Source organism: Gallus gallus, chromosome 2 (assembly GCF_016699485.2).
Source record: "Gallus gallus isolate bGalGal1 chromosome 2, bGalGal1.mat.broiler.GRCg7b, whole genome shotgun sequence".
In the NCBI taxonomy this organism is placed as follows: domain Eukaryota; kingdom Metazoa; phylum Chordata; class Aves; order Galliformes; family Phasianidae; genus Gallus; species Gallus gallus.
The window spans coordinates 17,422,269-17,442,428 of NC_052533.1; the positions used below are offsets into that span (position 1 = coordinate 17,422,269).

The 20,160-nt window shown below is 41.2% G+C and overlaps 1 protein-coding gene across 1 annotated transcript in view; it reads left to right on the forward strand.

The window, feature by feature from the left end:
- Positions 1-408: 408 nt before the first annotated feature.
- The window catches only part of PIP4K2A (phosphatidylinositol-5-phosphate 4-kinase type 2 alpha), a 131,770-nt gene continuing 112,018 nt past the window's right edge, over positions 409-20,160 (forward strand). The window contains exon 1 of the mRNA XM_040680801.1: positions 409-428. The gene's annotated coding sequence lies outside the window, so the exon portion shown is untranslated. The remainder of the gene's footprint in view (positions 429-20,160) is intronic.

Genomic DNA, 20,160 nt, shown 5'->3' on the forward strand with positions numbered 1-20,160 from the left:
ATCAGAAGAGAGACACACTGTTACAATACGATCTTGTTTATTTAGAGGCAGTGTAAGTCATTTCCTCTTTCCACATCAGCAGAAGTTTCTTTGCTGGTAGTTCCAAACTTCTCTTTCCAGACAGCCGTCTCCCCGGAATTGTTCATCCCACGGCTACGTTATTACTGCACGTTGTATTTTGCCCTGCTTTCTGTACGTGCTTTGGAACCTCAATCTATTTCTCTGTTCTACAGCCCCCAGTACTGGCACCAGTTCTGGATGGCAGTGCCTGGTACCCCCTGGCTCACTCATTGTAGGCCTGGCTCTGCCCCCTACTTAGGGCAATGGCTCCCACTGCGTCTCTGTTTTTCTCCCTGCAAAGAAAGGGCTTGGACTCCTTATGTGCATGCTGAATATATGGCTGCTCTCATGTCAGTGCATTTAGACAAGTGAGTTTTTGCAAACTCTTTTCATAATGTGTTTGCTTCTTTGGTTGTTTCTAGATTTTCTGTTATTATTTTTGAATAATGTAAGTGCAGTGCAGTAAGTGCTAAATGTAATGGGGGCTTAGCATAGCTGAAGCAAAAGCAATAATAATAAAAGAAGCATTGTAAATAGGTAGTGCTGGTTTAGCACCGGGGCCGAGTGTTACTCAGCCTGCTGCTGAGCAGCACACACGTGGTGTGACATCCTGTGCGTGGTGTACCTCCAGAGCCACACCGACCTACCTCTGCACAGACTGCATCTGGGTCAGCCTTGAGATTGTGCAGTCCTTCAGACAGTGGCACTTACCTCACAGTCTGCACGGCAGCTCAGCGTCGCAGCAGCATTCTGATACTGCTGGGAATTGCTGCAAGCACTGTGAAATCAGGTGCACGTGAATGGCCAGGTAGCCAGACAGGACAGGGTGGGCTTTGACTGAAGCTATTTGTTGGCTCTCCTGACTAGGCTGAGTGAAGGAACCAACACCAATTCTGAAATAAAAAGTATTTATGTTTACAATCTCAATTATTTTTAGTATCTCCCTAAATTACATTGTTTCATTTTTAACATGAACTGCTACCTCAGAAAGCATTGCTTGTATATAATCTTGCTGTTGACAGTCAAGCTGGTGTGATGATTTAATAGATATATTTTAAAGCTCTAATTTACTATTCCAGGAAGTTATTTTAATGATTGTTTGCCCTTTCTGTTGCTGTTTGGTTTCTGTTGGTTTTTTTTCCCTCATTCACTGTGCCAGGATTTAAGACGTATCTGATAGACCCACGCTCTGATTTGTGCTCTTTTTATAAAGATGTCTGATTTGAAGATGTGCTGAATTTGGGTTTATTTACTTTTTTTGACATTTAAATCTATACACCAGAACTGTGGTTTTGCTGCTGGCTGATTGATTGGAGTTGTGTGTGAAATGTAGGTGGGGAGAAGAGGAGCTTTGATTCTTGCAAAGGAAAATGAGTTTGTAAAAGCGTTTAGAAAATGATGGCTAGCATCTTGCTGTCCTTCCAACCTTTTAATTTTTATCATCTTAAAGTCCTGTTGGACATATTCTAGACTACTGATATCGAAGTGTGTACTTAATAGCTGCTCAGTTAACGTTAGGCAAAGAAAAATCTTTTTTTTCTTTGTCAGGCCAAGTTGTGAGACATACTGGAGTCCCAGCAGCTGCTCACACCGCTCAGAAGGTCAAGCAGTGGGTTGGTTAACTGCTTCTCTCCTTGTGTCAGTTCCTCACTTGGTATGGATTAGCAGAGCTGACTTCAGCAGAACCAGATCTATTGCCATCAGCTCGGAATATGGTCTCTTGGGCTGTATTAGTATTAAACAAACTTGTTCAATTAGCAACAATTACTGTTGACAGTGAAAGGATAACAGAGGATTCTGCTCGCAGGTGCCCGCCTTTGATCTTAGTCCACCGAAGCATTTGACGATTCTGTTTGGCGTGGTGCTGCAAGCCACCGACCAGACAAAACAACCTTAACAAATCAGTTCTGTAATTTTCAAAGGCCTTTGCCATTAGATGTTCATGCCAAAATCTCTTTGTGCGCTGCTAGGGAGGCAGCAGCGGCAAGAACTGCCTTGAGAAACAGCAGAATGAAAGAGATGCAAGGTGCCCAGATGAGGCGGAAATGGATCACTCGATGACAAAGCTGAAGCGGGAGCAGTCAGAGAAATAAATCAAAGGATGGTATTGCTTATTCTGTTGGATTTTCCCGTGTTCATGCAGGAGGCAGGGACATATGCTTGGGATTAAAGCTAATGTGCCTTTCAAACAAAAAAATGGTTCTCTGGGGCTTACCCTTCCTGTTCTCAGACCTCTTGAATTTACCATTGAAGTCATTAGCAATTATACAGGAGAATATTCCACTAAATATCCCTTCAGGTCTCTCTGACTGGACCTAACAAATCTGGACACAGCATTTCCCCACATGACAGCTTGATACCACTTCATATCTCCAGCTGGCTGAGCTCCGCAGCGCAGTGTTACAATAGAGCCCCTTTATTCTCCTGGGTGAAGTGTTTGTAAATTTAGAGGGAAAAAAAGAAAGGCTCTGCATGACATAGGTGCTGAATATCAGCACAAGTACCGACATGCTCTACAACAATCATTAATTCATATTTGGCAGGCCTATGGATAACTAAAAATATTTTTAATTTCCACAACTGCTCCTTGCCAATTTCTGCTTGCTTGCTTCACCACTGAGAGCAGTAAATCAGCGCACAGTAAGTCATAATGAATCATGCTTATTAGCAATTAATACCTGATAATATTTCAGGATTGTTAGTAAACTGAAACAGCTGGTAGGGATTTATCCTTTCGTATAAATTACATTTAGAGGGTTATTCGTAATACTCACTTCTGTCTTTCTCAGAATAATGTGGAAACCCCATCACAATTATTAACTATACATATTTCTGTTATTATTCTGTCAGTTTATCAGAAGAGCATATTTCAGATTTCTGTGAGCTATAACAAGATATGACAGGCAGGCTGGATAAGAAAAGGTGCGCATCTTCACGAGTAAGAATTGGAAGAATTACATGCTGTGCTCGGTGAGACACGAATCTCGTTGGCAAAAAAGACAAGGAAAGAAATTGTAACAATTTCAGGGCTGTAGAGAATTTTAGCTTATTCTTCCATTTGGCAGCCATTGTATTAGCTGGAGCATCGAGAGATGAGAGGCGAAGGGAAAACAGTAAGCTTTTTCACACTGCAGGCCTCTGGGCATTGCAAACAAGATCTCTGCCGATTTTTATTGGTCCCTTTCATTGTGCTAATGAGGCGCTCTCGCTTATAAAGGGTTTCACTTGCCTATTGAACTTTCTGCCGCTCCAGGAATTGGCTAGCGCTATATAGTTGTATTGTATGTTTTAGCACCTGTTGTTATGGTCATTACTCAGGGATAGTGACAATTGCCCTTTGGTCTTTTGTACACGCTGTTCTTTCCAGCTTCTCTGTGGCTTATTGTTTTTCATGCTCGGAACCTGTCATCTTCCCAGTCTGAATAATTTTCTCACTATAGGACAGTTAGTGTCTCATCAGTCAAACACTCTGCTGTGGAAGTGATTTATTCAGAGCTGTGGGGTTTTACGAATCAAGAGCGCTTTCCCGAATGACACAAACGACACCATTACTAAATATAATACTGGGGGGATTTATTGCACCGTCTGCTTTGTTCTGAACTCCGAGTTCTGTGCATCGCACGATCTCAGGTAGCACTGCTCTCGAGTCCAGTTTATTTCGGTACCTGTGAGAATGCTGCCCTGGGTCAGGGGACAGACGGCACGGCGTGCTGGGCTGGCACGGAGCTGGGGAGCCGGGCTGCAGCCAGGGAGCACGCAGCCCTCAGCAGGACCCTGCGAGCAGGAGGCTCCGCTACGGCAGCACGGCCGCGCAACAGCTTCATTCCTGCTCCATGATCTCATGCATCAAATCAAAGGAGCTGTGTAAATGCTGAATAAATGTGTGTGTTGGAGCCCCAGCTGCAAGAGAATGCCAGGCGGGAGCTAGCTGCCTGAGCCCTGCAAGCAGCGTGAAATGCTTGGCAGGTCTGAAGGCTGAGCTCAGCGGTGGACCTGATTGCCACAGACTCACGTATTGCACAATCCCTCACGTCTTGCAGATGAAAAAGATAGGTGGCTTTACTCACATCGTGCAACAAACAGCAAAAAAACAAGTCACATATTTGCAAAGTCTCTACTGAAAGAGGACAGAATATTGTAATAATGTTAAAAAAAGAGAGAGAGAGAGAGACAGAGAGAGACTGTTAGAATAAGTAATCTAGAACCAGAAAATTATCCCCTACTGTAAGTACGGTTGGGGGTTGTACTTTGTGTTGGACTGCTTTTATAAGCTGGTCATAGCTGTCAAGTTCAATCTGCAAGTAATATATCGTGCTAAATAAAGGTGATGTGGATGCATCGAGGGGTATTGTGGTGCACTGGGCATGCAAATGTTTTGACTGATAGAAACAGTACTGCTTAAGATTTTGCCAGTGTTTGTATGTGTATTCAAGGAGTTATTCGTTCGTAATCCAGCACTTCTCAGTCTTCTGGCAGCCAAAGTTTTCTATAACTTTGATGTGCACTGCATTGATTCTTTTCAAAGGCATCTCACTGAAATTTTAACGCCAAGTTGGTATTCGTATTATTCTTCCTCTACCTTATATTTTCTGTTAAGGGTTTTTGAATCAAAAGTGAACAAGGATGTAGGAAGTGACCAGTGCTTGCTTCCTTTGACTTAGAACCAAATCTATATCTCAGTTCCAGTCAGTGAGGTTAAGTTCTGATGACTGTGCAGTTTGGGGTCCAGCCACAAACATTTCTGACATCCCACTACACAGACAATCCAGTACAAAACAAATTCATTATTTCTATTAATGATCCTTCCCTAATGTAGCTTAATTTGTCAGAGCACTTTGAAAAAGAGGATTTTGTCTGGAATTTCTTCTCTTTTCATTTGGCATAAGATAGACTGAAGTATCATGATCTAGACAGCTGATTCTTAGTCCAAAATGGACAGGGGCAGTGCCAAAGATGATGTCACTGTTTGCAGGTTTTCTTGAAGACATGAAAAATGCGGAGTTGTTATCAGTAAGTGCTTCCACTTCCTCTAGCAAAGCTGTAGGCAGAGAGTTGAGGGCAGATATCCCATAAACTGCAGCTTGATATCCAGCTTTGTCTCATATCACAGTCTAAACCCTTACAGGCGAAAGAGCATAAGAAACAACCAAAACATAGTTCTTTCCAGTGAAAAGTACTGCGCATGTCTAACTATTATATATACCTCTGATATATAATATACATATTATATAATATTTTATATATATATATATATAATAAAAATATATATCAGCTATACCTGATTAACACATTTGGCTGTTAGAGTGGTAGGAGATATTTGCTCAAGAACAGGAGTTGTGTTTTTGGAGAGGACTTCAGGATGTCGTGCCAAGGGCGGCATGGACTGGACTCACCAGTACTGGCAGCCCTTTCCACTCTGGTGTGCCAAGAACTGATTCACGTAACATTTGATATTGAATACCTGATGATGATTTTTTGTTGTTCCTCTGGATTTCTTATCACTGTCTTTTAATCATTTCAGTGTATTTTATAGGATTAGTTCATTTTTCACTGTAACTTGGTTGCCTGCATGTGGAAGTAGCACATGACATTTCACATACCCTCAGGTAGCAGCCAAACGTGGCCTAGGACTGGCTCTTTTTGCAGTGACCTGCTGGAGACCATGGGACATCTCAAATGACATCACCAGGTGACTGTGTGCAAGCATCTGAATCAGACCTTTGGGAGGGGTTTGGTTTGCAGGTTGATGTATCTACAAAGAGCAATCTGCATGTGTTACTGCACTCAAAGGAGCTGCTATTCTCAGGGGCAAATCTAATTAGTACATCCAGTGGAGGCTAGAACAAAATTCGTCCTAACACCACCACCACAAGCCAATTCATTTAGCACAGGCACGTAGCACCGTCAGGTATTCACCATAGCTGGCAGGTATGGAGGCAGATGTGTGAGAGAACAGTGTTTTTCTGGAACCACAGCCAGAGGCCAGGACAACACCCTGTGCCACCCCTCACACTGCCAGGAGAATCTGTGCAGAAGCACAGCATGGGTATAAATGATGGCACAAGTCCATTTACTCAGTTGCATAGTTTTAGAGACTCCACTGGTGGTGGTGAATGTATCACCAACACAGAATGGGAGCTTAGGCACCTAGATGGCATGTTACGTTTGTAAGCATATACCTAAATTTATGCAGACTAATATGCAGGATGAATTTCACCCTTTTGTTCACAGTCTGGTTTTAGGCATTTCAGTACCTAAAGGGGTTTTATAAGACAGAGTGTGACTTTTTACCAGGTCCTACAGGGATAGGGCAAGGTTGGAGCTGGGTGATACTTAAGGCTCCTTCCAACCCAAACCACTCCAGGTTTCTATGACTCCTGGGGGTCCTGCTCTGAACTGCCCAGTGGAGGAACCCATCTCCACCTGTCTATAGCTGGAGCTTTGGAAGCTGACTTTTTTTTACTTTTTTTTTTTTAAACTATACTTGAAATGCAGCTTCTTTGAGTGATAAATAATTCCCATAGTTATTAAACCTTATCAGACCCGATGGATTTAACCTCCATTCCGCTCGGGACATAGAGCTATACAACGGCTCCATTTCCAGTATAAAGCCATGGCAGGGCAGTCTGCTGAAGATAAGCCTACAGTCCTGTGATGAGTGCAGCTGCTTGGCTATGTTTGCATACGTTTTATATGTGCAATTGACTTGTATTTTCAAAGTATATTTTGTTGGGTTTTTTTTCGAGGCTAGCTTTGTTAGGAATTAATTCATCCTCATTACTCACAACTGCTCCTGATTACTTCCCAGGTTACCGCTGTCCTTCTCCACTGTGTACACTGCCTCTTCAACTACAGATTTCCACTACCATTGAACAGACATCAAAGAAACAGTCAGAAGCATTATAAAAAAGACTACATACGTTTCAGAAATTCCTTTTCCATTCTCACTTCAAACTTCGTATCCAGCAAAAACTCGTAAGGAATGTTGGACTGTAAAGCAGCTTGAAGATCTATCATGATCATTTGTGATACTTTTATCTTTGCTATTGTTTTTGTGTCGTGTTAAGAACCAAATTTTCAAGACTTGCCTAGAGAAATGCGTAGCTTTCCGTGGACTTGGAAAAATACCTTAGCGAGTACATATGGCCAGGAAATGTGCTGAAAGAGGGCACACCTGCCTCTTACTGGTATTTCTGGAAAAGAGGCATTTACCCTGAATATGCATTTTGGAAGAAGCATGTCCAGTGGTGTGTTTAGGAATCTATGCACTTTGAAAAAACTGATCAAATTATTTTCCTGAAGGTGAATAATTTCCAACGTTTGCTTAGAAGTGTAAGACGTACCACAGTAGAAGTATTGGGGAACATGCAGAGTATGTAATCATTTTAAAAAAGAGATTGACAGCCACTGTGACCTTTTTCAGTCGACATCATCTGACAGCTTCTTGGAAAAACATCACAGTAAATGAACTGTGTGTGAGAGAGGTGGAGGGCTGGAAGGTGTTCCAGCACCGCTCTGGGAGGGCAGGTCACAGTGCGTGGTTTGCTGCAGGGGTCTGCCAGCACAGGCACATCCCAGTGGCAGAGTCTGACAAATTGGCAAACAAATCCTCTGCACTGTGGGGGGAAATAAGCAGCAGTGTGATGAGACATAAGAAGTCAGTAATGTCAAAATTGTGGTCAGGGAATAGCGTGGCCGCTATTTTTCATATATACTCGATTGAGGGGAGGATATGCATAACAGATGGCCTGAAAACAGCAGTTTTGAATTAATCAGGATGCGGGATTATGAGGATGTAGATGACAGATTTAGTGTATAGATGGTGAAAAGCTAGATATGAGAAGCATTACAGTGGAAGGAGTAGCAAGCTTAGAATTGAGTTGGAAAGGACTTCTGGAGGTCATCAAATCCAGCCCCTTGCTCAGAGCATGACCAGCGTTTAAGTCACAGTGGGCCTTCTCCAGATAAATTCTGTCTTCAAGGATGAATCATAGAATTACAGAATCATCAAGGTTGGAAAAGGCCTCCGAGATCATCTAGTCCAACTGCCCACCTACCACCATCAGTTCCCACTAAACCATGTCCCTTAATACAACATCTAGACATTTCCTGAACACCTCCAGGGACAGTGACTCAACCAGCTCTGTGGGCAGCCTGTTCCAGTGCCTGATCAAATGGACAGATTCCTACACACCCTCAAGACAACCTGTTTCTGCTCTTAAGCACTCCCATAAATGACCTTTTTTCTCTGTCCACTCCAAATGTCCTTTGTTGCAACCTGACTCTTGTCTCTTGTCCTTTCTCTGTGCAGCTCAGAGAAGAGCCCAGCTTCATCCTTTCCATAGGTGCCAGTTGGGCAGTTCAAGCAGCAGCTGAATTCCATTCAGCCATTTCTTCGCCAAGCTGGACAGTAAGTCCGTGTCTGTCTCGTGCTGAGACTGCCAAAACTGGACGTGAGAGATGAACAGAAGGGAGAAATCACTTTTGCCAGCCAGCTGGCTACATGGCGGCCAGTGTACCTGGCATGCCATTAGCACTGCTGCTGCTGTGTCCAGAGCCAGGGAACAGGAGTCTGTGTAATGTGGTCTGTGTAACTCTGGATTCTAAGAATCACTAAAAAATCCCAAATCCCTCCAGAGCCCTTGTGTACCTACTGTGAAGTTGGATTCATGATAGTTCTGAGAGTTCTCATGGCATGGGTAAGTGGCTGAAACTGTATAGAGGAGTGGGTAACTGCAGGGCTGAAGGATAGTACATGGTTATTCATAAGTTCTTTGTTTGCTGAGGATGCTGAGAAATCAAAACAATAAGAAGAAAGTTATAAAACAACAACTAAAACAATGTGCAAGAATTTCATATACAATGCATAAACAAAAAGTTATATGTATTTTAAATCCTGTTAATCTGAAGCCTAGTATAGGAAAATTAAGTAGATCCAAGCATGGCTAGAAAGAAGCAAATGCATTCTTTTTATAAAACTGTCCATAAATATAGATGCATAACAGAAATTTGTCAGCGAGTATTATGATTTAAGTTTATTCTTTGTAACTTACAGGATATGTCTGTAAAATATGTGAGTAGCACAATATAAGTAATGGTGATGATTTTTACAGGATGCTGGCAAAAATAATAGATATTATGGATGGTTTTTATTTACAGTACTATCATAAAACTATTGACTGTCTGTTGAAAGATGCTAAGGAATGTCAGTTTCCCATGTAGGACTTTGTCTTTAATTTCAATATATTCTTTAAAGGAGCATGTAAGCTCTTAAGATTCTTAGTACACTGTAATAAATATCCCTTAAGTATTATTCTTTTTCAATACAAAACAGGTGGTGCTGAACCATGACAGATACCTAGAACTTAATGTAAAGCAGGCTTGATCCGTGTATGTAGTCCTGCCATGATTTATATTCTTCTGTAGGTTAATTCTATAGCAGACTGAAACCACAAGGCAGAAGGGAGAGGTGTGTCAAAACCTTCATTTACACTGCTTGAGTTCTGACATTTGGTCAAATCTTGCATGTTCCCTTTTCATAGGGACCACGAAGGACATGTCTTGGGCTTTGCATCGGATTAATTTAGGCTCTATCGTGATATCCTCTTTGGTGCTTACAGCCTCCAAGAGCAGAAGCTGCAATGCAGTTGGAGGACTTCCTTTTGATACTACCTATCAAGAGCACTCTAATATTTTCAGTGATTTCAGTTCTGATTAATGCTACCATGAAATCAGACCCAGCAGAATTACTGTGGATTTGAGTTCACTTACATATTTATTTATATTCCAGGGAGTCTACTTTTAATGCTAGGTGATATGGAGAGATAAAAAAAAATACACAAGATTTAATCGGATGTAGAGCACATTAATAAAATAAAACTGCATTTGCAGGATTTAAATAAACCATCGGAAAAAGCTGTATGATGGAATTTAAATCTTAACTGAGCAGAGCTATGAAAACCAGCGTTCCTTCTCAGCCCATCGCAGGGTCTTTGTGGTAGCACATATCCCACCTCTGCCTGCTTGCAGTCTCAGCTTCAGGAATGCAATGGAATTACAGCATCGGAGAGGTGAATATAAATGTTCAGTTGTCAGAAACAGTAAATTTTTGAAGGGGCTAGGATGTTTTCTGGTTGGCATGGCTAAGCATCAGAAGCCACTGTCTAACAGCAAAGAGCTCTACATCCACATTGGCAAGTAATTTGGTGCAATAAAGTAACAGTCAATGAATCAATCAGTACTGAGGCTTGTACATCTATGCTATGTGAAGTTCAGGGGCTTTACTTCAGACTAGTTTCAATTTGCCCCCCAAACCATCACTGCTATCATCACGTGGTTTGGAGCTATCTGAGGCTTTGTTTAGGTTAGCAAGCATCATGCTGTGAGAAAAACAGATCTGCAGAGTGAAGCAGCTGCTGCTGAGAACCTAACATCCACGATATGCACTTTGGAGGGTTTACTGCAGATTAGATCTTGTCCCAGGCACTGAATGCTCATTAGTAAATGCAGCACATTAGTAGAAACTCTTGGAATACATTTTTCAGGTTAGTTCTGCCTTCAAAGAATCCAGTTTAGGTTCTCTGAGACTTCTCTGCACTGCGAACAGAAGAGCAGGTCAAACAGCCCCGAGATCTGCTTCCTGTGCACACCTCTGATCTGGACTAACCAGAGGCAATGCAAACATACCCTGAAGTGGTAAGCACTGTCACAGGCTCGTGTGCTCCCATAAGGGACTGAAATGCTATTGGTGGCTATATGGAGCATAGACATCAGGTTAGGCTCTTCTGAAAGGAAGCCTAGTGCCTGCAAGCACTGTTGTGCAGGCTGCACCAACCTGCACTAAATGGGGGCTCTCGGGATTTGTATTACCTCAAAACAAAATGCTAAACAGACACAGCTGTAGTCTGGGTTTTGTGGCAGAACATTCCATTCCTCTTGGCACCCAAAATGGAGCTGAAGCAGATCAGGCCTCTGCACAGCATTTCAGGAGGCAATGATGAGTATTAGAGGAATCGCCGGGGATGGGTTTGAAAATTAATCTGGGTGCAGACGTGACAGTCCATGAGCCACTGACAATCCCAGTCCCTTACACAGCCCCAGGCGTTTGGAAGCATCATGAACCAAGCACATTTGCCTCAGTGGAGTGCCTCTGGTCAAAAATGGGGGCAGTGCTTCATTCCAGAGTTCTTTAGGGCTGTTTCTTCCTTTCCCTTCTTTCCCACTTTTTTCTTTTTTAATGTGCAGCTGCCTTAGGTCACAGGCATTTAATGCCCTATAGCTGTAGTTTAAATATGTGATTTGAGGTTTAAAAAAGGCTATTATACTTGTCATCAACAGGACAGAAGACCTTTATTACAAAATCTGTCCCTTAGATACTCTTAAATAAAAGTCATAAACTGAGCTTGTTTTGTTGCTATGTGGAAAGAATAGTGGGAAGGATCTCTGACAGCCTTTCAAATATCCATCTATCACTCTTTACACAATCGTTTCGTTCGTCAAATATATACAGTCCTACGAACAATCACAAGTAAATAAAAGGAGTGTTCCACCCACAAGCCAAATAAATATTCTGTCTACAACTAGACCAAATCTTGGTATTTAACTCATAACATTTAGCTGAGGAGAGTCAGAGGTGCATTACAGTGCATTCACATCCTAGGCCTTGTAAGAGTGATCAGGACTATCAGGTAGAAAATCACGTGCAATTATAGGAAGTAATGGGCAGCAGTAATAGTGTCAATAATGATTAGTAGGTCTTTTTAATTGTATTTAATTGCATTTTCTTGAATTCCAGGCTGTTTGTTGAAGCTCTGGACTTCATGTACCTCTAATAAAATCCTTCAGGTCCTATTCCCAGGGTTTCTACTGAAGTCAGCCCAGGCAAATATATTGTTCTTTTTACTTTTAAAATAATCTAAAGGCTAATTCTATTCCGAATTTGCAGAGGTCTGAATTAAGACTTGTTTAAAAATAAATAGATTTTGATCCATGATACTATTTAGAAACTCTTTATTTTACAGACTTGCTCAAGAGAACTTAAGAAAGGCTTTTGTCAGTGAAAATGTTGTAGCTAAAACAAGACTTTGGGAACAAATAATGGCAACATTTGAAGCATTTTGTTTTGTACTAATCTGCATTTCTACCCTACTGTTTGCTCTGTAACAACTCCATTTTCTTCTGTAGGTATATATCCGCCCATCAAACTAACATGAGACCACCTTCTCTGTTAGAACTGGACCAAATAACTTATGTACGGGTATTCAGTGGAGAAGGGAGAATGGAGAGAAGTGCTAAAGCCAGAAACTAAAGTTGCATCAAAACTGGAATCTTATAGAGACCTGATTTTCTCCCATATGATATTATGTAAAATGGTTCTCATAGAGATCCTGACGTTTGTCCTGTAGAAATTAATGGAAAAATATCTGTCAAATTAAAGAAATCCAGGATTAGATGTAATTACTAAGGTGGTTGTAACAAAGACACATAAGTTTAAATCAAAACAAAGAAAATTCTAATCTGTTGACTAATGCACTGTGGCGAGTGTTTAATTAGCTCACGTATTGATGACTGTCAGCTAATAAACACCGCTTCAGGTGGTTTAATCAAATACTTTATTCAGAGTGGTGATAGATGAAATTGTTAGTGTTCTGTACAAGATAAGTGTGCCAGAGCTTTCCTAAACAACCGGTCAGTGAGTGGTAAAGTCAACAAATCTCAAAAGTAAGTGGTATTTGCTTTACTGTCAATCCACTCATGCATTCAGAGAGTTAGACCATGCACAGAGTATTCATGAACTTGCCCAGCAATTTCTAAAAAGAAAAACCACGTTGTGTCTCTGTAATATGGAGACTGGTCTCTTGGCAGGGATGGCCTCATACTTCACAGCATTCATTTTTGTGTGTATTTTCAGTGGAAATGGTCATTACATGCATACAAACCTGTATAGCATGTAGGCAGGGCAGATGTATGCAGGAAGGCTACATGACTGTATGAAGTGATCTGATGTGCTGCGCATACTGGTGGTGTAGGGAGGAAGGAAGCAGGGATAATCTGCACTTAAAAGTATGTGACAGACAGGACAGAATGATGTTTGGATATTCAGCATAGGATGAATTTCTGAAGCTTTTATCTTTAATGAAATTTTGTTTTAATTGCTTCTATTTGAATTGCGTCTCATTTCTGATGTCTGTTTGTGAGGAGAAGGAATGATGTTCAACACTTAATGCACTGGATTGAGAGATTTGGGATTTATCTGTCTGTGATTCCCAGTGTGACCTCCAGCTAATCGTTTCCTCTCCCCGTCTCAGTTTCCTTATCTGTAAAGTGGAGTTAATAATCCTTTCTATCTCACAGAGTGTAGTGAAGTTAGACAATTCAATTAATAGTTGCAAAACTAATTTAGCTTCCGGGGTAGAAAGTGATAAAAAAACTGTAAGGAATTATTCATAAATGCTGTAAGCTATCGCTGTCCAAAGCTGAAGAACAAACGTTCTGCTTCATATTTGTCCTGACTTCTGCTACCCAAGAAGGTTGTTCATCTATGAAAGATAGAGCTTAACTTACTTGCATCACCATTTCTTTCTTTTTACCCAGCATATTTGTATTGACATAAATTATATCCTTTCATATTATATTATTATTAGCTAAGCACTAATATCGAATAAAATTAAAGGAGTGGATAATATTCTCCTTGGGTAGAATGCCATTGATTGTAAGTCTGAAGCTGAGACCCACGGAGATATTGGGTAAATCTGGCTAAGTCTTTAGAGCTGTTTTATTTATGTTTTAAGCCAAATAAAATATTATCAGAGCATGGACTGCAAACACGGCATCATATTGTCAGTAATTTAATTTATTGTGATTTTCTATTATGATAAAGATACATTCTAAAGACTGCAAAAATGATGCATTTAAATCATATGTAGATTAAAGCTTTCCATTTACTAGCTAGCTGTGCAGGCTTCTGTACAAGTAGATGAAAATTCATTGTGTCTTTAAATTACTGCTTCTCCACATGCAATTTTGTGTATGGGAGGAGGGCTAAAATCAAGTACAGCATTCTATTAGCTCTATGGTTCTGATATGCAGGTTGCAATAAACAGTAATACTTAGCATACTCTTGGAAACAGACTTACCTTGAAAATACAAAGCTTTACAGAAGGACTAACTGGGCTAATGCAGGGATGTGAGAGACAAAACTGAGTCAGAAAATAACTCCATGAAACTAGGCGAATAGAGTTACAGAATCGGTGGTGCCCGTACCAAACACCCGATGTCTGATAGCATTACTGTTTCCAAGTCTTCTCATCAGAAACAAGTTTTCCCATGTACTTTTTAAGCAAGCTGATCTTTCCTCATGTCTCTAGCTGACATTTTTCAGTGGCTTTACCATGGCTTATATGCAGACAGGGACTTTGGGTGGGATTCAGGAGCTGTCTCACTGTCAGACCGAGTCATCCTGAGCCGCTCTTATTTTCAGCTGAGAGGGAGCGGACACTTTCAGGTGATGATTCACCTATCCTGACACAGGATGTGATGACTGGATCTTCCGTGCTTAGGAGGGACTCCAGATGAATAGTTTAGATAAAAAAGGCAAATCCTTTGAGTTAAAAATAAAACTTTTCTGAATGAAAATCTCCCCATTCCTTCCTATTGTACAGATTTTAGAAACAATTTTCTTCTAAGCACAAAAGTGACATTTTTAGTGAGCTACAATCTTACAAATTAAAGGAAAAGGAGAGCCAGAGGCAAGTACTAAAGAGGTATCAAGTTTCTTTGAATTGTCAAAAGTGATGGCATTTCTTTAAGAGATTAGAAGAGTAAGCGATATATTTAGCTTTCAACACTTCTAAAGGAAAAAAAAACAGGTATTATCTGAAAAAATGTACTTAAGAGTACAGATGTAACAACTTGTAATACCAATGTTAGCAGTGCCGTAACAAGAGAAAGAATGAGTGACAGCAACTCCTTGCAGTGACGTGTTTTAATTTGGCATGTCAGGACAGCCTGAAAGTGATACTAGCAGAGTAAATTCTATCCGTATTCATAACATTAATAGAAAATACCAATGAAAGAATGTATTTAAAGATATGAAATACAAAGTAGGATAAGCTTCACAGAGCTTTTACTTTCCATATCCGACAAAAGGTGCAAATGCAGAATAATTGGCATCAATTTCTGAGTATCTTGGGAAAGTGCACTAAAAACTACTGATATGAGAGGCTAAATAATTGGTTTGAGAACTCAAAGCAAAAAAGTTGAATTTTCTTTATTATTTTTCTTCGTTACTATTTCATTACATGTATCTGTCAAAATCTTTTCCATTTCAACCAATCTCTTGAAAATGGCAATTCATTGAATTCATCCAGTCTTGGCAAAGTGCTACTCTATATGCGAGCAGTGGAACAAGACAACTTATAATAAACTATTCAGAATGCTGGTGGGGTGAACAACAAGGTACCTCCATTTGGTAAGAAATGACGCTGTGTATACCAATTCTGCAGTGATTTGATGTGAGTTTTCTTCAGTATTTTTTGCTTTTGTGACATTCAGTTTTCAGTCAAGATTTAAACAGGCCAAAAAAACTACTCAGTCTTCAAACTTCCATAGCAACCCGCAACATAAATGTAAGTTCGAGATGTCCTGTGAATCTTTGGGTTTGATCTCAGCTATTATCATTTGATTATTCATTAGTTGGTCAAATTGCAGAAATGTGACTGAAAGCACCTGGTAAGTGTCTCTGTTCTGTCAAGCTGAAGGTCCAGCTGATAGCTGAAATCGTGACGTTACTAAAATGTCATATGAGGGTATTTTGGTTGTAATTACAATTGTTCCTGTTCACTGAGATGGCTGCTTCTCAGTGGTGCATCAGTTTAGAACAGAACAGGAAGAATGGCTTTTTCTTTAAGGCTGCAGAGGAAATGGTTTTATGAATCTCAGTATGAAGATGCTGTGTAGAACGTCTTCAGCATTTCAAGCCGCACACTTAAAAATACTTACTGCATACGTAGTTTAATATATGTTTCTCACTTTTCATGAAATGGGATCAATATATATATTCCAAACTCAGCGTTTCTTTTTATACTTCAGTACAATCCCTAATTTGAGGGCATGGGAGTTAATTCTGCCCTAATTACCTAATTGTCCACCTGTGCTGAAATGAGCAAAGCAGCAGCGCTGCTCTTGACCGTAAAGTGATGGACTTTTTGACTCTGCTGGCACATAGGAAGGCTTTTGGACCCTCGTGCAAATTACAGTATAATAGCAATACTCCAGAAGAAGTAATTATACCCAGCCTCTATAGGTCAGGAACTGCACACAAAAAATGTGGGCCTTTTAATTTGGTCACGTATAATGTATAAAACGCAGTTCTTCTGAAGCTAATGGAACCAGAGGGAGCATTATGATTATGACTCTCTTAATATATTTTTCCATTTAAAAAGCAGGGTCAGCCTTGAACAGAGCAAAAGGATGAAGTATAACTTAAGTGCTTCAGACTGGTGCACAGGATAAAATGAAGCAAAAAACACAGCCTGTGAGTAACTCCTCAGTGTCATTGCTTGCCTGAGTATCTACTCCATAGGCTGCCAGGTCAGTAGCAGTACACACACTGCGGTATGGCAGTTTATAGCCAATCATTCACTGTTGTTGTTGGTTTGTTTTTTTCTTTCCAAAACCTTCAGAAGAGGTGAAACATGTAATATTAATATTATTAGGTGGAGTGGAGAAAGGAATATTTGTCCTTCTCTGTACCATTAGAAATAACACATGGAAAAGCTACTTTGTTTTGATGTGGTTAAAGGGATTCTGTCTAGGTCTGTAGCAGTATGGTTCTCAGGCTTTCTCAGTACCTTTTGACATCTTTGTAGCCAGCACCATAGCAAGTTTCTCTGTTCAAAGAGCCAGGGACTAGCTTCTCACTCATTTATTAGTATTGAGTAGTATCTTACTTAGGTGTTTTGAATTTAATAGCAATATTTGGGGAGCAAAGTTTCACACCTTGGCCCTCTCTGTATGTTCAGGGCACACAGAAAACCTCCAAGTGAGATACAGGTATCCTGCAAGGGAACCCACACCTAAAGGCAGTAATTAAGAGGCAAATACTGCTGAGTTATCTCCTGACTACTGCAGCCAAAAGATACTTCAGAGCATCCCTAAGGATGTGATTTGCAGATAGGTTAAAACTAATCCTGCTCTGAGTCAGGCCTGCCTCTCTTATGCTGGTGCTGCTACTCATCTGAGCACAGCGTATCAGTCTGCAGACTTCAACAAGCAGAAAAATTGCTATTTTTCTGAATTGGATCACTCTGGGTTGAGACTCACACCAGTAACAGCACACGGGAGGGAAGAGGAAACAGGCAGGCCTGAAAAGTGAAGAGTAATAATGTAATGGAACTGCAGCAGCAGTGTTAAGGTAAAGTTAAGGCAAAGGATTATTAGTGGTATATTTTATATTTGCAATTGCCTTTTTAATTATACAAAAATAATAAACAAATAGTTATTTTCATTTTAAGCTTCTTAGTGGTAAAGTAAACTCATGTGAAGCAACAGATACATGGCAAGTTGCTTCCTTGACAAGAATGAGGACGGGCCAAGTGGTTTTAAGAGAAATGCTTTGAATATCTGCAGAAAGTACAGATCTGGGACTTGCAGAAGCTAGGAGATGGAAAAGACACTTGGAGCACTGATAACTGTTTTTAAGACCTAGATTTCAATCCAGACATGGAAGCTCAGGAACCCGAAATGAAGTCCTCTGCCACCAGCAGTTGTCCCTGTAGGTGCCTTTATGCCCAGCTGCTGGCTGAGCCCATGGGGCTGACCTGGCAAAACAACAGCCCTCCTGGCAGATAGGATGGCTCTTTGTTGGCATCCATAGGCATAGATGAAGAGAGCCTCTTCTATAGAGTAGGGGAGTGCATCAGAGAGGGGTTTTTAAACCTTTTTTAAAGGTGGTGCGTCATTCACAGAGACGTGCAAAATTAATTATCTCATTTTGGGCTGGAAGAGGAAGATTTGACAATGCTTAACAAATGGATGGCAGTCCAAGTCATGGATTATAAACTATTTAAGAAGTTTGTATTGAACAATTGTCCATCATACCTGAAACGTCTTGGCTGAAATTCAAAGACCGCAGAAAAGTAAATAATTTGAATCACGTATAATCTCATAAACTGGATGACTTTTTAGAAAGTGTCTAAATTTGTTGAGGATTAAAATGCATTAGTAAACCTAATTGCTGTGGATCATGTCTGCAAGGCTTTTGACAATGATGTGAAGAAAGATGCTTGAATGTAAGCTGTGAAAAGTCGACTGTGAAAGACTTTCTGTACGTGAAAAATAGAGTTCTTCACTGAAGGAAGGGGACTGGGGCAGGACAGTGGCTGTGGCTGGGTCATGCCACATGCCAGGCTGAGGGATGTCCTGGCATGTGGCCTTACACAGTGCCTCTGGCAGGGGACACACACGGGGAGAGAAAGCACATGATAGCAGATAAACCCATATTGTCACAGTGGCACAGTTGGCAAAGATTTGTGCCCTGTTTGCCAGGAGATACTGATTCGTGTTCCTGACTGCCATTAACTTGCACGGCCAATTTATTCTAACCTCTCGATGTCTGTTTTTCCCATCTGCTGAAATTCAGTTAATTAACAAGTGAACTGTGATTTGTTCTGTACTTTTAAAACCTAGTTTGACATATAAATGTTGAATAATACTGGGAACTTCCTTTCAGGTACCCCATAAAACTTCTCCCACAATAGCACTGCCTAGGGAAGGAAGTATGTGTCCTCTTAGCTAAAACTTCAGATTTCTCATAGTATAACATGGCCACGGAGGCAAAATGGAAGGATGGACCATGGAGGCTTTGGAAAAGGCCAAGCTGTTGGAAATTTCTTCCTATCGGAGAGCTAATGTCCAAAATAGTAGTTTTTAGGCTTAGCAGTGGAGGTGTGTGCATTCACTTCATTTCAGCCATGAAGGCTGCCTGGACTTTGCTCCCTTCTCCTCTTCCCCTTCCAGTGGTTTCCCACAACGTGACCCTCTGCTGAGCCCCTGGCTCTGCCTCCGCCTGGTCCCATACTGGTTCCTGGTCTCCGCTCCTCTCAGGCTTTTCCTTTACGCCATTGATTTTCATTTCCAAGACAAAAATGCTTTTACCAAGGCAGATGCCAAGTCACCCAAGTGGCCTCATGCTTTTTTAGGCAAAATGCTCTTGAGTGAAATCCCAAAGAATGGTTAGATCTCATTATTCCCATTTTCTTCACTCAAGATAGCATCCTGAAGCAGTTTTACCCCAGGACAGCTATTTTTCAGGTAGTTCTTTTTATCTGAGAGCACTTCTAATCTGGTGATAAAAATACTGTAAGTGCTGCTTTCCTACTTCTCAGCTTCCTGCTTTATGCATATGTTTGGCACAGGGACTCTTGCTAAGGTCCAACCCTGTCAGCTGACCAAGTGAAATTAATGAGGCTATTATCTATGCTGCTGAAATTTCAGCACCAGAGAGGATAGGTGAAAACTAAAAATAAATAAAGAGGCTGTGGGGTGCGGCCGACACACCAGAGGGCCAGGATGCCATCCAGAGGGACCTAGACAGGCTTGAGCACTGGGCCCAGGTGAACTTCATGAGGTTCAACAAATCCACGTACAAGGTCTTACACCTGGCTCAAGGCAAACCCCATTACCAATACAAACTAGAGGATGTCGAGCAGCCCTGCCAAAAAAGACCTGGGGGTACTGGTGGTGGATGGGAAGCTGGATGTGAGCCAGCAATGTGCCCTCGCAGCCCAGAAAGCCAACCGTATCCTGGGCTGCAGCAAAAGAAACGTGGCCAGCAGAGTGAGGGAGGTGACCCTGCCCCTCTACGCTGCGCTGGTGAAGCCTCACCTGAATTACTGCATCCAGATGTGCAGTGCTCAGCACAGGAGAGACATGGATGTGTTGGAGCGTGTCCACAGACAGGCAACAGAAATAATCTATGAAACGGAACATCTCCTCTACGAGGACAGCTCTCTACTGAGAGAGCTGGGGTTGTTCAGCCTGGAGAAGAGAAGGCTGTGAGATGACCCAATAGTGGCCTTTCAGTATCTAAAGGGGAACAGG